General features: G+C 44.8%; 5 non-coding genes across 5 annotated transcripts; 2 read left to right on the forward strand and 3 right to left on the reverse strand.

The window, feature by feature from the left end:
- Positions 1-182: 182 nt before the first annotated feature.
- TRNAC-GCA (transfer RNA cysteine (anticodon GCA)) lies at positions 183-254 on the forward strand. The gene has a single exon. It is a non-coding gene; the product is annotated as a tRNA-Cys (tRNA).
- A 1228-nt stretch (positions 255-1482) lies between these two features.
- TRNAC-GCA (transfer RNA cysteine (anticodon GCA)) lies at positions 1483-1554 on the forward strand. The gene has a single exon. It is a non-coding gene; the product is annotated as a tRNA-Cys (tRNA).
- A 4920-nt stretch (positions 1555-6474) lies between these two features.
- On the reverse strand, positions 6475-6546 carry TRNAC-GCA (transfer RNA cysteine (anticodon GCA)). The gene has a single exon. It is a non-coding gene; the product is annotated as a tRNA-Cys (tRNA).
- A 1602-nt stretch (positions 6547-8148) lies between these two features.
- On the reverse strand, positions 8149-8220 carry TRNAC-GCA (transfer RNA cysteine (anticodon GCA)). Its single transcript has one exon. It is a non-coding gene; the product is annotated as a tRNA-Cys (tRNA).
- Positions 8221-21630: 13410 nt separating this feature from the next.
- On the reverse strand, positions 21631-21702 carry TRNAC-GCA (transfer RNA cysteine (anticodon GCA)). The gene has a single exon. It is a non-coding gene; the product is annotated as a tRNA-Cys (tRNA).
- Between the last annotated feature and the right edge of the window lie 3909 nt (positions 21703-25611).

Here is a 25611-nt window from a genome sequence, read left to right on the forward strand (position 1 = left end):
AAGGAGAGGGGTGTATCTGGCACACAGAAGCTGGCGAGTAGGTGTTTAGGGGTGGATGAGTGAATGAGCGATGGCAGGGAGAGCCAGGCTGTCATGGGGCAAGCTGCCTGCTCTCGGGAGCAGGGCTGTAAGAAAGTCAGGTGCCCAGATCAAGAGGTGCAATTAACACTAAACACAGATCTGGGGGTATAGCTCAGTGGTAGAGCATTTGACTGCAGATCAAGAGGTCCCTGGTTCAAATCCAGGTGCCCCCTTGTTAACACTTTTTCTGTGACAAGTAGTAAATATAAAAAAATACAAAACCAATTAGGAAGCCCTGGGGTACTCCATAACGCACTGTTCAGTTGTGTCAGCTCGTTGTCACTCCATGGACTGTAGCCCACAGGCTCTTCTGTCCATGGAATTTCCCAGGCAAGGATACTGGAGGGGGTTGCCTTTTCCATTTCCAGGGGATCTTCCTGACCCAGGGATTGAACCCACGTCTCTTGTGTCTCCTGCACTGGCAGCTGGATTCTTTACCACTGTGCCACCTGGTTTCCTGGGGTACACCATAATGGTGTTCTAGTACACACGAAAGGGGTTCTTCACATTACCTGGGCAAACCTGTGCACCTCCTCGTGTCTAGAATTAGACATTAGGGTTTTAATTAACTGGGGTTATGACTGGTTGCGCTGTGTCACAAGCCTTCCTCCACTGACAGTCGTGATGGCTGAGTCCCTCTCATTAGCAGTCCCCCTCACTGACTTCTGTAGTGTCTCCTGGGCTGATGAGCATAGTCTCCGTGTGACGTCAGCCTCGAGCCTGTCTGAGCTCCAGACACACCTGACCCAGTTATGTGTCTGTGTTTTCACTCCTCCTTTGTCTGGAAAGCCTCTCCAGCTGCTTCTTCCAGCAAATTCCTCGACCATTGCCTCTGGAAGCCCCTCCTGACTTCCCAGCTCTCCCTTCCGGCTCCTACAGCTCTCTGCTTGGGCTTCCGCCACTCTTTGCAAATACTTCAGTTCATAGACTCGTCTTCTATTTGAATTAAGACTCTGAAGAACGGGAACAATGTATTCGTCTCTGTGGCCTCAACATGGATGATAGAGCCTGGCACCTAACACCTTCATGAGTGTCTGTTGAGTGAATGAACGAGTGAGTGAAACCATGAGCACCCTTCTTGAGTCCTCAGAGTATAGCGGAGGCACCGAGTCTGAGGTTCACTAAAGACCCAGAACCAACCAGTCTTGTCTTGATGCGAATGTGCTGGCTGAGGTAGAAACACTAGTATAGACTCAAATGACCTTTCCAGGTGTAAAGGGTGGTGCCATGACCATGGCCTGAGGAAGAGGAGGGCTGGAGGAGGGAGATGGGAAAGTAGACTACAGCAGAGAAGACTTGCCACCTCCTGGGACGTGTGGAAACAGCAAAGTGAAGGCTAGGCACAGAGCCTGGCTGCAGTGCCAAGGGTGAAAAGGTGCTAATGCAAGGTCAGTCACAAGAGGGGGTATAGCTCAGGGGTAGAGCATTTGACTGCAGATCAAGAGGTCCCTGGTTCAAATCCAGGTGCCCCCTGCTTTGCTGACATTTTTCAGTTACTGAAGCAGAGGCTGTAATTTCAGCCCCTTCCCTTCCTTCCCACATTTGAACATTAAATTGACATGCTATGTCTTGTTACAAAAATTCAGGGTTCACACTAGGACTAGCTCCAAGTATTTTCCCCTGACCATGATACAGACAGTAGATTAGGGGGTCATATTTCTCAGAAGAGGCTGAAGAAGTGGTCTTCTTCAGGGGGCTGAAGCCCACCCCCAACTCCCCCAGGGGCTCTTGTCCTTCCTGGCAGGTGTGCAGACTGCACATTCTCATCTCCTCAGCCTCGCCGTAGCCTCCAGGCAGAAGGTTAGCTGTTTGCTCTTGCTGCTACCCCTTGAGAAGTATGGAGGGTGCTTATACATCTTCCTAGTTTCCAGAGGTGACTGTAAAGATTGGAAAACCATGGTAAAAGCAAAACCTCTTTCCTCTCCCTGGGAATTTCTCGAGGTGTTGCTCCCACAACAGATTTGACCACTTCACCCTCCTTTTTCTCCTACCGCATTTTCTTTCTTTCTTTCTTTCTTTTTTTTCCTTTGATGAGGACCAATTTTAAAGTCTTTATTGAATTTGTCACAATACTATTTTTGTTTCATGTTTTGTTTTCTTGGCCATGAGGCATGTGGGATCTTAGTTCTCCTGATGGGATGGAACCCACGCCCCTGCATTGGAAGGCAAAGTCTTAACCACTGGACTCCCAGGGAAGTACCCCACACTTTCTAGTTTTTTACTCTCAATCTGTATTTCCTTAGTGAGAATGCCTAGAAGTAGCTGTTCAGTTGCTAAGTCGTGTCCAACTCTTTGCAACCCCCCAAGGACTGCAGCACGCCAGGCTTTCCTGTCCTTCACCATCTCCTAAAGCTTGCTCAAACTCATGTCCACTGAGTCAGTGATGCCATCCAACCATCTCATCCTCTGTTGCTCCCTTCTCCTCTTGCCCTCATCATCAATCTTTTCCAGCATCAGGGTCTTTTCCAAAGAGTTGGCTCTTTGCATCAGGTGGCCAAAACAATGTATCTAAAAGTCCAGATGAAATTTTTAAGACATATAAATGGTATAAGGACCCATGTTAAAATTATATTTTCTTTTTTTACTACTAGCATGGAGAAATAGAATGGATTTTTGTTTACTCACCATGCTTCTGGCAAACTTGGTATTAATTTATTAGTTCTAATAGCATATCAGATTCTATGTCTATATTCACAATCATGTCTTTGGCAAATAATGATAGTATTAAAAAATTTCCAGTTGAACTCTTTGCTCCTTTATTGAACTGACTAGGAACTCTAGTTCTGTTATGCTGTGCCTCTCCTACTACTCCCTTAACTCGATTTCGGAAGACTACATATGCTTATTGTTAAATGCATTATATTTCTCAGCACTGTCTCTTCACGTCACTTGGTATGACTATGTGACGTCATTTCTCCTCTAATAGATTGACTATAAGCTCCAAGAAGGCAGGGATGGTGTGTTCTTTGTTTTCCATTTTACGTTTTTCATTGTATCTAGACAAAGTAGATGCTCAATGAATACTTATATGTTCAGGCAATGAATAAATGAGAAAAACGTTAGTAATGAAAAAAAAATCTTAGTAAAACAAAACAAAAGAATAAATGGTATAAAAGATTCCCTCGTAGCTCAGTCAGTAAAGAATCAGCCTGCAAAGCAGGAGACCTGGGTTCAGTTCCTGGGTCAGGAATATCCCCTGGAGAAGGGAATGGCAACCCACTCCAGTATTCTTGCCTGGGAAATCCCATGGACAGAGGAGCCTGGTGGGCCATAGTCCATGGGGTCACAAGGAGTCAGACATGACTGAGCGACTAAGCACAGCACAGCATTCCTTAATGCACAAGGTAATTTGAAGCACTCTTTCCTATGAAGACAAATTAAAAGGCTGGAAAACTATTAAAAGCAGCTCATTAAAAGAATCAAAGAGCTAACTTTAGACAGACAATGCGAGGTGGAGATTTGAAAATGATGGGAAAACAGGAAGGTAAAGCTCCAAACTACAGGCTGCTTTGGCCCTGAGTGTGAATTTTTCAGTCCAAAAGAGGCAACTGGGATGCTCATGGAACTTGTGGAAGCCTCTCAGGACCAGGGGGGTGAACGTCAGGATTCTGCCCCACCTGGAGTAGAGACACTGGGAGAAGCGTCTCTGTCTTTGGGCTGGGATCCTGAGTCAGGTGAACTGGAAGAAAACAGTCACTGCAAGAACTCACAGCTGGGAACTTCCCTGATGGTCTAGTGGTTAAGACTCTGACTCCAATGCAGGGGGCACAGGTTTGATCCCTGGTCAGGGAAACACAATCCCTTATGCTGTGTGACACCACCAAAAGTTTTTTAAAAATGAAGTTGAATTGTTTTGTTTCTTCAAGAAAAAAAGTCCTCAAGTTTTTATTTTAGATTCCATATATGATACCATACAGTATTTGTCTTTTCCTGCCTGGCTTATTTCACTTAGCACAACGCCCTCCAGTTCCATCCATGTTATTGTGGACAGCAGGATTTCCTTCTTTCTAATGGCTGAATAATAATCCACTGTGTATATAGACATACCACATTTTTGTTATCTGTTTATCCATTGACAGATACTAAATCACCATTTAGAGAAATACAGCTTTGAGGAATATACTAGAAAAGAAGAATAAACATAAATCAAGAATCCATCTAAAAAGTTAGGGGGAAAACTGGATTAAAGAATACTATGAGAAACAGAGGAAATACAGGAAAAGAAATCAATGAAATGGAAAACAAACACACAGCAGAGATGACTGCCAAAACCAAAAGTTTGCCTTTGAAGAGCAAAATTAACTTTTGATGAAACTGATAAGAAAAATAAGACAGCAGACAAAATTAACCAAAAGCAGGAATTAGAAAGAAAAGCTGCACAGTCTTTAGACTTCAAAATAATAATCATAGAACATTATGAAAACTAATGTACAAAATTTTAAGTCTAACAAACCTGTACAAAGAACTTACCATGTGAAAGATACTATTCTATAGACTTAAAAAATACTAAATTTATTTATTCTCACAAAACTCCACAAACTAGGCTCTATTATTTTGCTCATTTCTATTATCATGCCCATTTTATATATGACAAAGCTAAGACTGAGAGAGTTAAACATGTTTGCCAAGGTCACTCCGTTACGATCTAGAGTCTGAATCCATCCGTCATGTTTTAAGAATACAAGGACTTTATGATTACGTTATGTGGAAATTTAGCAAGTACTTTAAAAACACTACAACTTACCAAAGCTGACACAGGAAGAAACAGAAAAGATGACTAGTCCTCTAAGTCTTAAATAGTTATTTTATTAAAACAGTTATTTGAAATTCCCCCTCCCCCAAATTCAGATAAGGGTTTTACTGGTGAGTTTTATGACATACTTAATGAGAAATAACTTTATTTTTACATAAAAATCTTTCTAAGAATAGAAAAAATGTATATATTCTAAAATTTCTTTTATGAGACTAGCACAAACTTGATACCAAAACCCAACAAGAATAGTATAAAAATATATGTCAATATCACACATAAACATAGGTGCTGTGCAAAAAAGTTTAATTATTGTCTAACTGAATCCACAAATATATCAAAATGAGTAGGTTAATATCTGGAATGAAAATTTGTGTTTAATTTTATAAAATACAGTAAGTGTAATTCACCATGTTACTAGACTAAAGGAGAAAAATTATACGAGTATCTCAATAGATACAAAAAAGGTGTGGTTTTGAGAAAATTCTACATTGATCCATGATAAAAGAAGTTTTTTTGCAAACTAGAAATTGAAGTAAAATTCCTTAATGTGATAAAGACCATTTACAAAAAGTATAGTACACAACATGTACTTAATGGTGCAATGTTGAAAACTTTTCATTTGAAATCAGAATAAAATAAGATACCCACCATCAACACATTAATTCAACATGATATTTGTGGTCCTAGTCATTATAATAAGGAAAGAAAAAGAGGAGAAATAAAGATTGGAAAGAAGAAATAGAAATTTCAAGTTTCTTAGATGACATGATCATCTGCATAGGAAATCTAAAAGAATCAACAAAATATTAGAATTAATGAGTGCTTAGCAAGACTACCAATATATACCCTCCATTTCCATACCCCCTTTTGCTTGGCAAAATTACAACTTTTAGAATGATACACTAGAAATTTCTGCATGTAAACTTTAAAACTCTAAAGTTAGTATCTTCATCTTCTTCCCAGATGACATAAAGACATCTTAATTCTTGTCAGCGCTTTCCTAAAATATTATTGTTAGCCAGTATTTTCATTCTATCTTTTTAAAAAAAAGTGTATAAATTAAACATTAACATTCTTTGGGCAATGACTTTTAGATCTACTAGCATATCTACCAGTTTCATTGTTCAACATCCCTTTTGCATCTCAGAGCTCCCATATGGAATCATTTTTCTTTTCTCCAAAGCATGTATTTTAGAATTTTCTTTAGTGAGCGTCTGTTGGCCGTACGCTCTCCAACAGCTTGCGTCTGTTCGCAAAGAATGGTTTGGCTGTGAATAGAATTCTAAGCTGGCTGTTGTCTCCTCTCAACATATTGCTTGTGTTACTGCAGTAGCTTCTGGCTTCTTTTGCAATTGTTGAGAAGTCAGTCAGCAGTTCAGCTATTCTTCCTCTGTCGGTGATCTCAGATTTCCCTCTTGCTACCTTCAAAGGACAAAGTCCTCATCTTCAGCCAGGAGATCAGCGTACACACTGGATCTTGTGGAAGACCTGGGGAGGATCAGAGGAGGAGGACAAATGCATCATCTGAGCAGAGCTGCCTTGCAAGGGTCAGAGGGGTCTCCTCTGCACCTGCTACAGAAGCAAGAACCAGCAAGAGGAGAGAAAATTGGAACTCTCCCACTTTAAGTGACTAAAAGAGTAGGGGGCACCCAGATTTGAACTGGGGACCTCTTGATCTGCAGTCAAATGCTCTACCCCTGAGCTATACCCCCTGCCATGCTAGCCAGGTCCAATTAGCACCTTTGCCTGTGCTGCCACACCCCGAGCTGCCCGAGGTGCCCGTCAGGATGGGTTTGCTGGGTGGCCTGACCTGCTCTACTGCTAACTCACCTCCCTGCCCCAGTAGAAGCAACAGGTTCCTTTCTCCCAGAGCTCATAACCTCTGCACTGTCAGTCCTGGAGGAGGGCGTAACCTGGGGAGCATTGCCCTGAGGCTGGAAGGACCAATAGAGGTTTCGTGCTGAGCGCCTGAAACCCAAAGTCCCCAGTGGCCTGGCCAAGCATACAGCACCTTGGAGACAGGACACACACGGACCGGATATAGGTCAGAGGTCTCTGCACAATGCCACACCCTAGGACGCAGGCTGGCTTCTCTCTCGTTGCCCCAAATCTCCATAGAGTCAACCCTTTCACTGTTGGGTGAGATGAACTGTCGGAAGCAGTGACTGTCTCTAAGCTCTCAGTCCGAGTTCCCATGTCCTGCTTTGGGATCTGGTCTCTGTAAACCTCTCTTGTCCTTTGCCAGCTGGCTGCCTGGTTGGTCCTGCCCCAGGGCTCTGAGGAACGCTGCTGGGCAAGAGTAGCTGTCCTTCCTGCCCGCTGGGTTCCTGTCTGTTTCACCTGGCAGTGACAGTCCATCCCAGAAGATTGCCGCCTGCAGATTGGTGCTCACAGGCCAGCTTTGTCGGGTCTCCCCAGGGACACTAGCACCTCCCTAGGGGTAGGAGTCCTGGATCTACAGAGATTCTCCCCGGACTTGTAAGACCAGACTTCATCCTCCTCTTACTGTGTCCACAGCCCGGGAGTGGGAGAGGCTTCTTGCAGATCCTCCCTCCCTGATACTTAGGCTTCCTCTCGCCCTTTCTGTTCTCTGATTTCTGATTCAATTTTGTCCCCCTCCCCAAAAAGATGTGTTGAATCCTAGCCTCCCAAACCTCAGAATGTGTCCTTACTCACAGAAGGGCATCAAAGATGTGGTTAGTTAAGACGAGATCACGGCGGATTCGAGTGGGCCCTTAATCGAGTCAGATGGAGTCCTTATAAGAAGAGGAGAGACACACGGGGAGAATGCAGCCATGTGAACACTGAGGCTGAGATTGGTGTGATGTGTCTACAAGCCAAGGGATGCTGAGGATTGCCAGCCACCACCAGATGCTAGGAGGAAGCCAGTTAGGTGCCTCCCTGAGAGTCTGCAGAGGGACCCCAGTCCTGGATTTCAGTCTTGTAGCCTCCATAACTGTGAGACAGTAAATGCTTATTGTTTAAAGCCATCTATTTTGTGGCACTTTGTTACAGCAGCCCTAGGAAACTGACACACAGAGTAGCAACTATTTATATTAAATTCTGTTAAAATGACCAGTGCAGTTTTTGTCTCTGGACTGGACCCTAGATAATACAGAATCTGAAACCACTAGGGCCCCAGGAAACAGGGGATGGGTTTGGTCTTGTCCTTGATCAAGGTAGTGCTGAGTGTCTGACTGGAGCCTGAATCATAAGGGTGGCCATCTGGGTATTCCAGCCGGGCTCTCCTTTGAGAGTGGTCTCTAAGACTCCATAGTGTCAATTCAGCACAAGGAGGAAAAGGGAACTCTCAAAGGGGGCACCGGGACTTGAACCAGGGACCTCTTGATCTGCAGTCAAATGCTCTACCACTGAGCTATACCCCCAGGTAACAAAAGGAGTGTGTAATTACCAAAGTTCTTTACAATTCCACTCAGACAGGCTGCCATTCAGACTCAGGAGAGTCATCAGTCCTGCTCAACTGTACACGTCCCCCTTTATACCATAACCATCCTCTTTTTCCGAAAAGGACCATCATTTCTTGCCTCCGACTTGGAAGGTCCCTGAAGTCTCTACCTTAAGATGAAGCCCAGATGTTCAGCAGCAGCTTTTCAGTTGCAATCACTTTCAAATAACTTGTAATGTAGCTGAAGGTAGCTACATTCTGTAGGTCAGAAAGCTGACCCTCTCTCCCAGCTCACCTCCAGATTCCGTGTCTGTATAAGGCCCTTGAATTTTTGAACCGTTACTTCAGCCTTCAGTCTCATGTATCCTTCCCACCACCGCTCACTTCTCCTCCCTGTCTTTCCTTTAGCAATCCCCTGCCATCCACGCTGATGTCAATTTTCAGAACTTTTTGTGTCTTTGGGTTTCTCTCTCATTGCCCAGTCATCGTCTTTTGTGTCATTCCCCAAAGTGTTCCAGGGGTTTGGTTGATGCTAGGGCAGTGTGGGGTTGAAGGTAGAAGGACTCGATATTAACTCGATATTGGTGCCTAACAACATACCCCCAAACTTAGCGCCTTAGAGCAGTAAGTCTTCATCATATCATGCAAATTTCAGACTCTGGAATCTGGGTGTGGCTGAATTGGGCAATTCTGGTTCAGAGTCTCTCATGAGGCTGTGGATAAGATGTCAGCTGGGGCTGCAACCATCTGATGGTTCAATTGGGGTGGGAGGAGTCACTCTAACCTGCTCACTCTCACGACTGTTAGAAAAAAGGACTATTCCTCATGAGCTGTTGGCAGGAGGCCTGATTCCAACACAACAGGGCATCCTCATGATACAGCAACTGCCTTCCCCTGGCATCAATCTCATCCAAAAACACCCTCACAGACCCACCAAATTTGACGAGGTATCTGGGCACCCCGTGGCCCAGTCAAGTGGACACACAAAATTAACCATCACATAGATAAGCATACATTTAGTTTTGTAAGAACTTACCAAACGGTTTTCCAGAGTGCTTGTCCCACTTTACATTCCTGCAGTACACAAGTGGCCCAGTTTGTCTGAATCCTCACCAGCATTTGGTGCCATCACCTTTTTAATTTTGGTCATGCTCTAGGTGTGCAGCGACACTCCACTGTGGTTCCAGTTTGCGTTTCCCTGATGGGTAATGATGATGATGCTTCTTCAAGTGCTTCTTTGCCATCTGTATATCCTTTTCTCTGAAATGTCTGCCCATATGTTTTTGCCCATTTTCTAATTGGATTTTTTTGGTTGAATTTTGACCACTTCATGTATTTGAGGTACAAGTCCCATTTTTATTACTTCTATATTCAGTAACAGGATTTAGCGTTGTTCTCTGTATCTTTACTAAATCCAAATGGGGTAATGCAGAATCTATTGTTCTGCAGGGCTCTTAGCTCCCCCAACATGGATCAAACCCAGGCCCCCTGCAGTGGAAGTGCAGAGTCCAACCCCTGGGAATTCCAGTAGCTTGAATTCTTTTGCACATGACATCATATTTTTGAGAGCTATCTTTGTTGCTCTTGTATCTAGTACATTGAACTTGTAGAACAAAAGTGTAATAGTAAAAGCAACTTCATTTTTGCTTTCACTATCCCTTTAAACTTTCTCAATGAGCTGTTTCTATTGCCCAAGTGACTTTTTAAACTTTAGTTGTGCCATGTGGCATGCAGAAACTTCCCTGACCAGCAGTGGAACCCCTGCCCCCTGCAGTGGAAGCGTGGGGTCCTCACCACTGGACTGCCAGGGAATTCCCCTGCCAAGTGATTTAAAGATCATGCATAGGTAGCAGAAAGTCCTGCGGTTGCCTCCTGAATTCGTAATTAAAACGGCCAATCTCGAGAGTTCCCTGGTGGCCTAGTGGTTGGGGTGCTTTCAGTGCATGGCCAGTTCAATGAGATCCCACAAGCTGCGTGGTGCTGCTAAAAAAAGCTCCGCCTCCTGTAATAATCAATAACCTGAAGCCTTCTTCCTTCCGTTTTTTCCTTGGTCATTAACTCCACACCCAGGGATGAAACCTGGGCCTCTGCCCTGACTGCGCAGGGTCACTACCACTACACCACCAGGGGATTCCTGCAGGACTGCCTTCAACTTCTCTCCACCCCTAGAAGTGGGAGGAGCTGAGACATAGCCCTTCCTCTTTCTCCTCCTCCAGACTTCTTTCCTGGCCCAAGGAGTGGGGAGAAGGGAAGGGACAGAGGTGAGGAGAATGAGAAGGTTCTCCCTTGATCAGAACTGTAGTAAGATAATATTTGCTTTCCCTGGGCCTGGCAAGTATTTGAAATGACTCCTCCGGCGTTTCCATGAAATTCCTCCCAGGCCTCCATCGGGACCATTCCACTGCTCCCGTGACCTGGCAAAGCATTCTTCTCCTGGCGTTCCACGACCTGTGTTGCTCAGACTCTCTCTGCTGGGGCCTGTGATCGTCATTGCACAGAATTTGATTTGCTGCAAAAAGGCTGTCTCCTGCATGGCCTGGGGGAAAATACTCTGGTGCCTTCTATTTCCACCCATTCCGGTCAAACAAGTGGATTCCCAAGAGCAGTCGGCTCCTCTCCACCTGCAGAGCTTTGTGCTGGACACACCTCACTGCAAACCCCAACTCTGGGATATGTGGACCAAGGCGCTGAGTGGACCTTGTGAAGCCCCTTAGCTAGACTTAAGGATGATCTTCAGGACTCAACTCTTCAGAAAAGTGTTCCTCACCAATGCTCTGACCTACTGCAACCTGACCCTCTCACACCCACAGGGTGGAGACTCACCTGGTTATCAGTCCTGACATTCAGGACCCGTTTCACTCCTGCCCTTAGGACCTAATACCTATTGTCTCTTGGTCACTCAGTTTAAACTTCCTTTTAAGTGTTTTATTTTCTACATTATTAGAATTCAGGAAGTTTTATTTATCTATTCTATTATTAAAGGACACTGAGGAAGGCTTTCTTATCTCTCCTTGCTATTCTTTGGAACTCTGCATTCAAATGGGAGAGTTCCAAAGAATAGCAAGGAGAGATAAGAAAGCCTTCCTCAGCGATCAATGCAAAGAAATAGAGGAAAACAACAGAATGGGAGAGACTAGAGATCTCTTCAACAAAATTAGAGATGCCAAGGGAACATTTCATGCAAAGATGGGCTCGATAAAGGACAGAAATGGTATGGACCTAATAGAAGCAGAAGATATTAAGAAGAGGTGGCAAGAATACACAGAAGAACTGTACAAAAGAGATCTTCATGACCCAGATAATCACGATGGTGTGATCACTCACCTAGAGCCAGACATCCTGGAATGTGAAGTCAAGTAGGCCTTAGAAAGCATCACTATGAACAAAGCTAGTGGATGGTGATGGAATTCCAGTTGAGCTATTTCAATCCTGAAAGATGATGCTGTGAAAGTGCTGCACTCAACATGCCAGCAAATATGGAAAACTCAGCAGTGGCCACAGGACTGGAAAAGGTCAGTTTTCATTCCAATCCCAAAGAAAGGCAATGCCAAAGAATGCTCAAACTACCGCACAATTGCACTCATCTCACACGCTAGTAAAGTCATGTCAAAATTCTCCAAGCCAGGTTTCAGCAATACGTGAACTGTGAACTTCCATCTGGTTTTAGAAAAGGCAGAGGAACCAGAGATCAAATAGCCAACATCTGCTGGATCATCAAAAAAGCAAGAGAGTTCCAGAAAAACATCTATTTCTGCTTTATTGACTATGCCAAAGCCTTTGACTGTGTGGATCACAATAAACTGGAAAATTCTGAAAGAGATGGGAATACCAGACCACCTGACCTGCCTCTTGAGAAACCTATATGCAGGTCAGGAAGCAACAGTTAGAACTGGACATGGACCAACATACTGGTTCCAAATAGGAAAAGGAGTACGTCAAGGCTGTATATTGTCACCCTGCTTATTTAACTTATATGCAGAGTACCTCATGAGAAACGCTGGGCTGGAAAAAGCACAAGTTGGAGTCAAGATTGCCAGGAGAAATATCAATAACCTCAGATATGCAGATGACACCACCCTTATGGCAGAAAGTGAAGAGGAACTAAAAAGCCTCTTGATGAAAGTGAAAGAGGAGAGTGAAAAAGTTGGCTTAAAGCTCAACATTCAGAAAACGAAGATCATAGCATCTGGTCCCATCACTTCATGGGAAATAGATGGGTAAACAGTGGAAACAGTGTCAGACTTTATTTTTTTGGGCTGCAGATGGTGATTGCAGCCATGAAATTAAAAGACGCTTACTCCTTGGAAGGAAAGTTATGACCAACCTAGATAGCATATTCATTCAAAGCAGAGACATTACTTTGCCAACAAAGGTCCATCTAGTCAAGGCTATGGTTTTTCCTGTGGTCATGTATGGATGTGAGAGTTGGACTGTGAAGAAGGCTGAGTGCCGAAGAATTGATGCTTTTGAACTGTGGTGTTGGAGAAGACTCTTGAGAGTCCCTTGGACTGCAAGGAGATCCAACCAGTCCATCCTAAAGGAGACCAGTCCTGGGTGTTCATTGGAAGGACTGATGCTGAGGCTGAAACTCCAGTACTTTGGCCACTTCATGAGAAGAGTTGACTCATTGGAAAAGACCCTGATGCTGGGAGGGATTGGGGACAGGAAGAGAATGGGATGACAGAGGATGAGATGGCTGGATGGCATCACCGATTCGATGCACATGAGTTTGGGTGAACTTGGGAGTTGGTGATGGACAGGGAGGCCTGGCGTGCTGCGATTCATGGGGTCTCAAAGAGTCTGACATGACTGAGCAACTGAACTGAACTGAACTGAACTGAACTGATTTAAGGACACACTAAGAATGTTTCTTTTTTTTTGCACATTAATGATAGTACTGCAATGAACATCTTTGTACATATCTCCGGATGCATTTATGTAGAACTTCTCAAGGGAAAATACCCACAAATGAAATATCTGAATTTTACACACACTTATAATTTTATGATGACAGTTTTATGTAGTTTAATATTTATTTTACTATTTTTATTGCCAAGACTTTCTCCATGAGTGTAGCAATTATATTCACATTGTTAGCGAATGAAAATACCATTGTCCTCCTCACCAGTTTTTGATCTAGTTAGACTTCAACTTATCCTAAATTATGAAAGAGGGTAAAAATGGTGCTTCTTTATCATTTTAACCACTTTCCATTTCTTTGATGTCTAGCAATGTTGAGCATCTTTTCCTGTGTTTATTTGTCATAAAGATACCTCTTCTGTGGGGACTTCCCTGGTAGTCCAGTAGGTAAGACTCCTCATTCGCAACGCAGGAGACCTAGGTTCTATCCCTGATCCTGCATGCTGCAACTAAGACCCATCCCAGCCAAAATAAATAAATAAACAAATAAAACATTTTAAAAATCCCTGTTCTGTGAACTACTTATTCTGTCTTTGTCCATTTTTCTATTGGGCTAACTTTTTTTTTTTTTCCCTGATGGCTCTATAGGAATTCTTATCTTTTAAAATAATTATAAAAATTTAAATGGTGGTAAAAAGCACATGAAAGTTACCATCTTAACCATTTTAAAGTGTACAGTTCAAGAGTGTTAAGCATATTCATAATATTTTGCAAACGATCTCCACAAACTCTTCATCTTGCTTATATTCTAGTGCATATCTATTCTCTAATCATGTGTGTTACAAAATTCAGAGTCTTGTTTAAGGAATGTTTTGTCATATAAAAATGTAAATTTTGATACAGCCAAATTTATCTTTTACAGTTTGTGATTTTGAAGTTGTGTTTAAGAAAGCCTTCCCTGAGTTATACATATATTATAAACAATGTTTGTGGGCCTCCCTTACAAAATTCGTACACTGAAATCTAATCCCTATGTGTTGATATTTGGAGGTGGGGCCTTAGAGAGGTGATTAGGTCGTGACGCTGGAGCCCTCCTGAAAGGGATTAGTGCCCTTAGGAAAGAGACCCAGGAGAGCTCTTTTGTTCCCTCTGCCACTTGAGAACACAGCAAGAACACAGCCACCTACGAACCAGAAAGAGGGTTATCACCAGATGCCAAACATGATGGCACCTTGGTCTTGGACCTCCCGACCTCCAGACCTGTGAGAAACAAATTTCTATTGTTTATAAGCCACCCTGCTGCTGCTGCTGCTAAGTCGCTTCAGTCGTGTCCGACTCTGTGCGACCCCATAGACAGCAGCCCACCAGGCTCCCCCGTCCCTGGGATTCTCCAGGCAAGAACACTGGAGTGGGTTGCCATTTCCTTCTCCATTGCGTGAAAGTGAAAAGTGAAAGTGAAGTCGCTCAGTCTCATCTGACTCTTCGAGACCCCATGGACTGAAGCCCACCAGGCTCCTCCATCCATGGAATTTTCCAGGCAAAAGTATTGGAGTGGCTTGCCATTGCCTTCTCCATATAAGCCACCCAGTCTCTGGTATTTGGATATAGCACCCCAACAAACTAAGACAATTGTGTTCTTTATGTTCTTCTAAAAGTCTGAGTTTATATTTAGGTCTTTGAAAGTTAGTTGCTCAGTCACGTCCAGCTCTTTTCAATCCCGTGCACTATAGCCCGCCAGGCTCCTCTGTCCATGGAATTCTCCAGGCAAGAATACTGGAGTGGGTTGCCATTCCCTTTTCCAGATGATCTTCCTGACCCAACTTGGGTTTCCGGAAGTGCAGGCAGATTCTTTACCCTCTGAGCCACCAGGAGAGCCCTATTTAGGTCTTTCATCCATCTGAAATTTTTTTTGTAATGGAGTGAAGTAGGGATTTTATGAGACTTTTTAAGAAGCCAGTTATCCCACCACCCCTAATTATACAGTCCATCCTTCCACACTGGTGACACTATCTAGGTGTTATATTCTGAGGTCATACTTCATCTGGAGCTACACTGTCCAGCAGAAATATAATGCAAGCCCCAAGTACAATTATATATTTTCTAGCAGCTACATTATAAAACAAAAATAGTTGTTGAAATTAATTTGAATCATCTATTTATTTAACACAAGATATCTAAAATATTATCACTGCTACATGTAATTAATATGCAAAATCAATAATGAAATCATTTGCATTCTGATTCTTGGTATTAAGTATTCAAAAATCTGATGTAATTGCAAAGGACATTTCTATGTTTTCTGATTGTGCTGCTGCTGCTGCTGCTAAGTCGCTTCAGTCGTGTCCAACTCTGTGCAACCCCATGGGCTGCAGCCCACCAGGCTCCCCCATCCCTGGGATTCTCCAGGCAAGAACACTGGAGTGGGTTGCCATTTCCTTCTCCAATGCATGAGAGTGAAAAGTCAAAGTGAGGTCGCTCAGTCGTGTCTGACTCTTAGCGACCCCATGGACTGCACCCTACCAGGCTCCTCCATCCATGGGATTTTCCAGGCAACAGTACTGGAGTGGGATGCCATTGCCTTCTCCCCTTGTTGTGTATGGAGAATTTCTTTCCTTGCAAGACCTGTACTCTCAAAAAAGAAGTTATAGAACTCTGTTCTCAGGCTCCTTTGAGTTTCTGGAATAAGTCCAGGCTTCCACCACTTCATGGCAAATATAAGGGGAAAAAAATGGAAGCAGTGACATACTTTATTTTCTTGGGCTCCAAAGTCACTGTGGATAGTGACTATAGGACCAAATTAAAAGATGCCTGGTCCTTGGAAGGAAAGCTATGACAAACCTAGACAGTGTATTAAAAAGCAGAGACATCACTTCGCCAATAAATGTCTGTACTATCAAAGCTATGGTTTTTCCAGTAGTCATGTACAGATGCAAGAGTTGGACCATAAACAAGGCTGAGTGCTGAAGAACTGATGCTTTCGAACTGTGATGCTGGAGAAGATGCTTGACAGTTCCTTGGACAGCAAGGCGATCACACCAGTCAAACCCAAAGGAAATCAACCCTGAATATTCATTGGAAGGACCGATGGTGAAGCTGAAGCTCTAACACTTTGACCACCTGATGTTAAAAGTCAATTCATCAGAAAAGACCATGATGCTCAGGAAGATTGAAGGCCAAAAGAGAAGGGGGGAGCAGAGGATGAGATGGCTAGATAGCATCACTGACTCAATGGAAATGAGTTTGAGCAAACTTTGGGAGATAATGAAGGGTAACGGAGCCTGGCATGCTGCATTCCATGGGGTCACAAAGAGTTGGACACGACTTAGTGACTGAACAGCAACAAGCAATAATAAGATATGCTTGTGTAGGTGTTGAAAAGGGGAGAGGGAGGTGTAGAGTCCAGTTTGCTTGCAAGGATGGGGTCATTGTCCAGCATTCAGGGCTTGAGTGTTTGGTGAAGGTGTGGTGCAGAGGCCGGTTTCTGGTGAGAATAGAAACTGCTGGGCGACGCCAGCCCAGTGCTGGTGGTTCTCCATCAGGCCAGTTCTGCAGCTTAGCTCAGGGCGCTGTTCCTGGAAGGTTAGTCTGGAGACTCATTTTCCACCACTCCTACCTAGGGAGATATATACGCTTAAAATGTTTACAGCTTAATCTACCTTCTGTGCACTTACTGGCACCCAAGTGGCCCGAGGGCCACAGCAAGTGAAAGCCTGTCGTGCTGTACTGCAGCAGCCCTAGGATGCTGAGAGAAGGGCCTTGAAGGACATCAATGAAAGCAGTGTTTCCCACTACCTTTGGTGAAGGACAAGCTTTATTTTTATTATCTTAAAAAGCTATCACAGCTCAGTACGAGTACATCAGACCTGTGGACTTTGAGACCCACTGCAACCAAAGCTGGCCAGTGTCAGATGGTAGAATTTCTGAACATAAATGAAGGGGTGGTGGGCTCGTTCTTGGACCCCACTTTGAGCAGCACTGGTCAGAGGGCTGTGCTGACCACGCATTCCTCTGGAATCTGGGGATGACGTTCACTCTGCTAAGTTGTCCTTTCATACTATTCATGGGGTTCTCGAAGCAAGCATACCGGAGTAGTTTGCAATTCCCTCCTCCAGTGGACCACGTTTTGTCAGAAGTCTCCACTATGACCCTTCCATCCTGCGTGGCCCTGCATGGCACGGCTCATAGGTTCATTGAGTCACACAAGACCCTCCAACACAACAAGGCTGTGATGCATGAAGGAGAAAGTTTGAAGGCAAAAGGAGACGCGGTGGCAGAGGATGAGATGGTTGGATGGCATCACCGACTCAGTGGATGTGAATGTGAGCAACCTCCAGGAGAGAGTGAAAGACGGAGGAGCCTGGTGTGCTGCAGTCCCTGGGGTTGCAGAGTCAGACACCACTTAGCAACTGAATAACAACAACAACTGCTCAGTTATTGTGCCTGACCTCTGTAGAACTCTCTTTTCCAACTGCTGGAAGAACTACATTCAGCTGCTAGTAATCGATTAGAAATGAGAGTGGCTATTGCACTCCTGCGCTCTCTCACCATAAGACCACGCATTTTTTTAAAAAATTTTATTGAAATATAGTTGATTTACAATGTTATGTTAATTTCTGCTGTACAGAGAAGTGACTAAGTTATACATATGTATTCTTTTTCATATTCTTTTCAATTATGGTTTATCAGAAGATACTGAATATAGATCCCCATGCTATACAGTAGGACCTTGCTTATCCATCCTGTGTAGTTTGTATCTGCTAGTCCCAAACTCTCAATCTTTCCTCCCCTCCCTGACCCCAGCCACCACAAGTCTGATCTCTGTGCGTCTGTTTCATAGATACTTTCATTTGTGTCACATTTTAATTTTATTTACTTTATTTCCTTTTTGGCTGTGCTGGGTCTTCCTTACTGCGTGGGCTTGGCTCTACTTGTGGTGTGCAGGCTTCTCATTGCGGGGGTTTCTCTTGGTGTGGAGCACAGGCTCTGTAGAGTGTGCAGTTTCAGTAGCTGCGGCACGTGGGCTCAGTAGCCACAGCTCCTGGGCTCTAGAGCACACGCTCAGTAATTGCAGTGCACGGGCTTAGTTGCTCCGAGGCAGGTGGGATCTTCCTGGATCCGAGATTGAACTCCTGTCTCCGGCATTGGCAGGCGGATTCTTTACCACTGAGCCACTAGGGAAGCCCTGTGTCATATTTTAGATTCCACATATAAGTGATATCATGTGGCACTTATCTTTCTCTTTCTGACTGACTTTGCTTAGTGTGATAATCTCTAGAGCCACTGATGCTGCTGCATTATCCATTCTTTTTAATGACCGAGTAATATACTCTACCAGAGAAGGCAATGGCACCCCACTCCAGTACTGTTGCCTAGAAAATCCCATGGAAGGAGGAACCTGGTAGGCTGCAGTCCATGGGGTCACCAAGAGTCAGACACGACTGAGTGACTCACTTTCACTTTTAACTTTCATGCATTGGAGAAGGCAATGGCAACCCACTCCAGTGTTCTTGCCTGGAGAATCCCAGGGACGGGGGAGCCTGGTGGGCTGCCGTCTATGGGGTCGCACAGAGCTGGACACCACTGAGTGACTTAGCAGCAGTAGCAGCAGCAATGTACTCCACATTATATCACATCTTCTTCATCCATTCGTCTGTCAATGGACATTTAGCTTGCTTCCGTGTCTACTGTGGATAGTGCTGCTGTGAATATAAGGGTACATGTATCTTTTTGAAATAGAGTTTTATATGGCTCTATGCCTAGGGGTGGGATTGCTGGCTCATGTGGCAACTCTCTTTAGTTTTTTGAGAAACCTCCATACTGTTTTCCACAATGGCTGCACCAATTTACATTCCTACCAACAGAGTGAGAGGGGTCCCTTTTCTTCACACCCTCTCTAGCATTTAGTATTTGTAGAATTTTTAATGATGATGTGAGGTGGTACCTCCCTGTAGTTTTGATTTGCATTTCTCTAATAATTAGTGATGCTGAGCATCTTCTCACGTGCCTTTTGGACATCTGTATGTTTTCTTTGGAGAAATGTCTATTTAGGTCTTTTGCCCATTTTTTGATTGGGTTGTTTTTTTAAAAAATTGAATTCTATGAGCTTTTTGTATATTTTGGAATTAAGCCCCTGTTGGTTGCACCACTTACAAATATTTTCTCCCAGCCCAAATGCATGGTTGTCCTGCCCCATACATTTCTATTGTGCAAGAAAGCAATTTCTTGGGGTGGGGGGACTTACAGGCAAGGAGGGCTTCCCAGGTGGCACTACTGGTAAAGAACCCGCCTGCCAATGCAGGAGACATATGAAACTCGGGTTTGACCCCTGGGTTGGGAAGATCCCCTGGAGAGGGGAACAGCAACCCACTCCAGTATTCTTGCCTAGAGAATCCCAGGGACAGAGGAGCCTGGTGGGCTACAGTCCACAGGGTCACAAAGAGTCGGACATGACTGAAGGGACCTAGCACACAGACACAGGCAAGGAAGCAGCCAAGTACACACGGTCCCCTGGGCTCTTTATCCTGCAGAGAGGTGGGTGTGCACCAGGAAGAACTGGGCGCGCCACGGAAAGCGCATCTGTAGCAGGACCTCTCCCCTGCACTGCTTCACCTCCTTACAGGGGAGCTAAGAGGGCCTTGGGCACCTGGTTACCGTAGTAATGGGAGGTTCCTGGTGTAAGAAATGGCCCTGTTAGAAAAACCTTTTTTATTGGCTATCTCAGATCTACTGAGCTAGGTCATTGATGATGAGCTTGAAAAGTCATTGATGGGGAAAGGGCATAAGCCTCAGAATCATTTGGATTTGTGTCTTCTCTGAGGGATGAACAAGCTAGAAATGTCTGTCTTTCTTTTGAAAAAGAGCGTGTGGAGGAGAGCAGACCAGGGCTGTCTGGTGACCTGGCCACTCCAGGTGCCTTTAGGGACACCTGCTCTTTTCATCTTTTTGATCAGTCTTCTTTTAAATGTGGGTTCCGTTCTCAAGCTTGACTCATGGTCCAAGTTGGCAGCTGGCATTCCAGCCATCACATCTATGCTCCAAGTAGGAAGCATGAGTTAAGGTCCCAAAGGGGACATGTTTGTTCTTCTTTAAAGCTTTCTCAGAAACCTTGTCTGCTGACTGCTTCTTATTCTTCATTTGCCTGTCCTAGCCAAAGAGAGGCCAGAAAATGTCATCTTTTAGCTGGAAACATAACTGCTTGGTATAAAATAAGAGTTCTTTACTAAGAGGAAATAATGTATTTTAGGTAGTTAACTAGTAAGTCTGCCACATATACACAACACATATATTTATACACACACGTGTGTGTGGAACACAGTTTATGCTTTTTTTTTTTTTGTAAAGGGGATAAACTATGGCCAATACCTAGGGTCTGTATGTTGCATAACTCCAGGGACTATGCGACTGGGGGAGTTGTGCAATACACAACCTGTGTGACTGTACTTGGCTGCCCTGGAAATAACCATTATCTCACCAACCTTCTGTCTATAAAGACCTATCATATGGATGCCTGGTGTTTTCAGGAGCTAATAAAATATTATGCTCTGCTGACGAATTGGTGTGTTCTCACTTCTGTTCAATTCCCCCAAACTCAGAGATACCTCCCGTATTCAGCAGCAGTGTCTTCTCCTGACCTGGGCTCTCGGGAATAATTATTTGCATCCTCTTCAAATGTTTAGTTCTTGCCTTATTTATTCCCTTCAACTTTTAAAAATTGTGGCAAAATACATGTAGCATGAACCTTATCATCTTAACCAAATGTTTAAGTAAGGACTTCCCAGGTGGCACAGTGGTAAGGAATCTGCCTGTAATGTAGAAGATCCAGGTTCAACCCTGGGTTGGGGAGATCCCCTGGAGAAGGGAATGGCACCCCACTCCAGTATTCTTGCCAGGAAAATCCCATGGACAGAGGAACCTGGCAGGCTACAGTCCATGGGGTGGCAAAGAGTTGGACACAGCTGAGCAACTGAGTATTATAGAATAGAGTCAGTGGTATTAAGTGCGTTTATGTTGTACAGCCATCACCACTGTCCAGAACTTTTTCATTTGCCAAACTATACCTCTGTCCCCACGAATCGATAGCTGGTCATCCCCACCTCCGCCAGCCCCTGGTACCCACCAGTCTCCTTTCTGTCTCTATGATTTTGATGACCTCATATAAGTCAGCCCTTGCCTTTTTATACTTGTCCTGTTGGTGGACTTTTATTATATCTTTTATTGCAAGCTGCCTCAGATCCTATTTTTTGAAGCTAGCTTGGTATAAACAAATAAAATCAGGATGGTAGTAATTAGACACAAGGGAAACACAGAGAAAGCTTCAGGCAGACTTCCTCTACCCCTCCAGGAAATCAGTGTGGCTGAGGAGGCGAAAACACAGCACACGAGAAATGTCACAGGAGGAACTGAAGACTTTACGACTTGTTAGAAATTTAGATTTCATGAGGCTAAATGCATAAGAAGGAGGGCCTCTGTATAAGTAGGAGGTATAACTTCTACTGGGGTTAAAAAAAAAAAAAAAAGGAAAGCAAGGCACAGGGGGCACCTGGATTTGAACCAGGGACCTCTTGATCTGCAGTCAAATGCTCTACCCCTGAGCTATACCCCCGGCCACCCACAGGGATATCATAGAACAATTCCATAATTGCAGTCTTTCCCAAGCTGCGCTCTCACCATTGTGTGTCTCCCTAGGGAGTTACCTGAGCTGCTTCTCTAGGTGCCCACCTCCACACCTGTCAGAACTGCTCCCCTTCCTCAAAGTCTCCACTCCTATGCCCACCAAACATCCCTCCTCCCAGAGACCTTCTCACCCACTCCCTCACTATTATCATTATACTGAGGGCAAGAGGAACTCTACCCAGCCCCTTAATGTCTAAGATGCTTTGTTTCTTTTTCCTTTTTCTCCATCTCCCACTCTCTGGTTCGGTTTCCTTTTCCAGGGATCAAGGCCTGGGACCTATAGGAGGCTGTCACGTCTTGGTTTACTTTAGGAGAGGCGCCTGGCCAAGAAAGCTGCAGCCCCAACTTTCTAGCAGGTGAAGAGTGGGCAGGGATGAGCCAAGAGGTCAGCACAGGTCCAGGGTCTGGGACACGGCTCCAGCCTGCTTCTTCTAGAACTCAGACAGCCCCTGCTGTACAGCCACGCAGTCTCTAGGATTAAGACATCATTGCATTTCTGTTTGCGTCTTTCTTGGTTATATTGTGCCATCCAATTGGGTAAGATTTTCTACTCTTTCTTTGAGATTATTCTGAAGTGAAATTACCCTTCAAGGGCTTCCCAGGTGGCTCAGTGGTAAAGAACCCATCTGCCAGTTCAGGAGACATAAGAGACCTGGGTTCGATCCCTGGATCAGGAAGATCCTCTGGAGAAGGAAATGGCAACCCACTCCAGTATTCTTGCCTGGAGAATCCCCATGGACAGAGAAGCCTGGTGGGCTACAGTCCATGGGATCGTAAAGAGTCAGACAGGACTGAAGTGACCTAGCACGCACATAAAGGAGGGTGGTTCTTTGGCTAAGAGTATGGGAGTAGCTATGCTCCTGCTAGGACCTCCAAACAGACTCTTGAGATCCATTTGTAGGAGAATGTAGGCTTGTCAAGACTCCAAGACTCCACACACATCCAATGAGGCGCTGCAAAGCAGTCTGCCCTTCTTGGGGGGATTAAAAAAAAAAGGCTAAGAGTTTGGTAAGAGGGTAATTTTTTCCAGATTTATAAAACACTGGATGAACACGCACATACATCTTGGCGCACTTCTCAAATGATTTCCCCAGAGTGGACTCCTAAGAGTGCGGATGCAGGGCCCGGAGGAGCTGGCTGGTGCTGTGTCCTGCAGCCCATCAGCAGGCACCAATCCCAGGGGTTCCCCTGAGCCCTGCCCTTCACCTCCCAACCCCCACCATCCTGCCCGGTTAGGACGTGCGCTCTGCCCAGGGCTGGAGTCTGAACCTGGCGGCATCTCGGTGTGGTCATCAGGTCTGGAGCTCAGCTCACAGACCTGCAGCGTCAGACCCCTTGGGCCGGCTCACACAATCTCCCTAATCAGGCTCTGAAGGCCCGATGCACAATAAGCCAGAATGCCCTGGAGGTTACCCCGGAAACCAAATTAGCTATCTAAGGGTTGCTTCCTGAGGCTGCAATCAGAGCAAAAGGGAATTGAATGCTCTTGAGGGTTTCTCAGGCCACGGAAAATGATTATGCATTATTCCTGTTCCAAAGTACCGTTCCTTCTTTAGAGGCCAGAATGCACCGTCACTAAACTGGGAACGTCAGTGTGTGCACAGGCATCTTTCCGGGATCCCTGCATCCTGCCATCCCGCCTCGACCACGCGCCTCCCTCTCCCCCACCTAGTGTCTCAGCTCTATGATCTGCTCATTGTTGATATACAGTAATCCACGGATTGAGGGATGGAGATAACTGTTTTTCTACAAAAACAACTCAATCTCTATTTTGTGCCCCATTATACCCAGCAGCAGAAATTTAGTTAGTCACCTCAGGACTCCCCCAACCATCACCACCCCATCCCGTGTCACACCAGAGTTATGAAAGGGCTTTCCCAGTACCACAGTGCTGGGGTGAGTGGGATCTGGTCCTGCATGCCGTCTGGACCACGCTGTGACCTTCTGATCCCACCCTGGTCCTCGCCACGTCTCCTCCCAGGTTCCCTGGCTCTCCCGGCCACACCCAGGAAACCTCCCCCAGCTTCTGCAGGCACCGAGTGGGCGCCAATCTTTATTCCCCTAATCCCCTAGCACCCACACTTTTGGCATTTGAAAATGGAGCACTGACAACTTAACTTGCCTTCCACACGGTCATCCCTCCCCGTGTTGTTAAAGACATAAGATTTACCCAGTTGGGTGGGGGCGGGGTGGGGAGAACAGCCTTCAAAGACAGGAAACCTGGCTTATGAGCTCTGTTAAGACCCAGCTTCCTAACTGAGCTCTTTGTCTCCCCTCCATGACCCCATTACTCTCCATTCTTCCCAGATGGCTCTGGGTCTTCCTAGGAGGACATGTTACTAAACGTTTGCCATGAGTCATCACCTTTTGTCTTCAAGCCAAGCCCATGACATAGGTACTCAGCAAGTCCTCTACTTGAGAACCTTCAAGTTGCAAGCTTTCAGAGATGTGAGCCTGCTCTGTCATGGCCTATCACATCAGCTGCGGACGACACTGCAGCTCGCCATCCATCTCCTATTGCAGAGGATCCTTCAGCTCTACCATCTCCCACGTCTTCTCCCTCCTCCAGTCAGTCAGTCTTCTTGCCTGTTCACTCAGTGCCAGCCCCTGTATGCCAGCTGTTCCTCCTGGACTACTGTACTTTTCAAAGAACTGTACTATCAGATTAAAAATGTTTTTTTCTGTTTGTTTGCTTGTTATGTATTACTTATGTGAAAAGTATATTATAAACCTATTAGAGTATACTACTACATAGCCAATTGTGTTAGTTGGGTACCTAGGCTAGATTTATTGGACTTATGAACCAATTGAACTTACGAATGCACTCTCAGAATAGAACTCATTCAAATCATATGCAGGGGACTTACTGTAATTATTATCCCCGATTTACAGATAAAGAAATGAAAGTTTAGAGGAATTCAGTAATCCAGATAGTCTAACTCCAGAACTAAAGCTGGTGACCATATTGAAAGAATTCTCTCTAAAACACAGACTGAATTGGGTATCTGCCTGGCAGTGCTAGGTAAAACATCAGCCAATTCCTTACTGTTTGATTTCCTTCTAGAATATTTGGGAGATAACGGCTCATCACCCACTTTGTTGGGCCATTAGGTTGTGATCCCCGCTGATCAAGACAGAGGTCATGTTCATGACAAACCCAGTCTCCAAAAGTCACTCTGGGCCCCCTTCTCATAGACAGACCTCTGGGGCAGCCCTGCTGATGGCCAGTTGCACCACTGCCTGCTGACTCTAGTTTCTCTTTCCTCTTCAAGTGTTGGGGGTATCATCATCCCGAATAGTGGGGCATTCTAGAACTAGAGGTAAGCACTTCCCCCAATCTCTGGGTGAGATGAGCTGTGGGGGGGAACCCTTGAGAACAGGGCCCACCTGGCCTACAGCAGCAGTACTGATGCTCTCCCAGGTGTCACACATCTGTCACCTCACCTGTGCTGCTGGTGATGGCACTGAGGCCACTCAGGAGCCAGAAACCACAGTGACCTGTTCAAGAGGAACTAAGATCCTGCAGGGAATCTTAGGGGAATAAAGCCCCCCAAAACCAAAAGCTCTTTAAAAAAGAAAAAGATTAACTGGTGTGTTGAGGTGTTGTTAACCTCATTTTAAATTCCCCCATCAAACATTCATCTCATCATTTTGGTAGGCTTTGGGGATGCTGGCTTATGACCATTGCCTCCTTAGGAGTCATGAGTGGTTCTATTCCAATCCTCTACCTTTATTAGCTTAAATTCTTTTATAAAGAAGACTTTTTTTTTTTTTTTTACTTGTTAGTTCTGTTGGAATATAGTTCATATAGAAGAGGTAGAACAAATGCTTGATTCTT

Source organism: Bos taurus, chromosome 4 (assembly GCF_002263795.3).
Source record: "Bos taurus isolate L1 Dominette 01449 registration number 42190680 breed Hereford chromosome 4, ARS-UCD2.0, whole genome shotgun sequence".
Lineage (NCBI taxonomy): Eukaryota > Metazoa > Chordata > Mammalia > Artiodactyla > Bovidae > Bos > Bos taurus.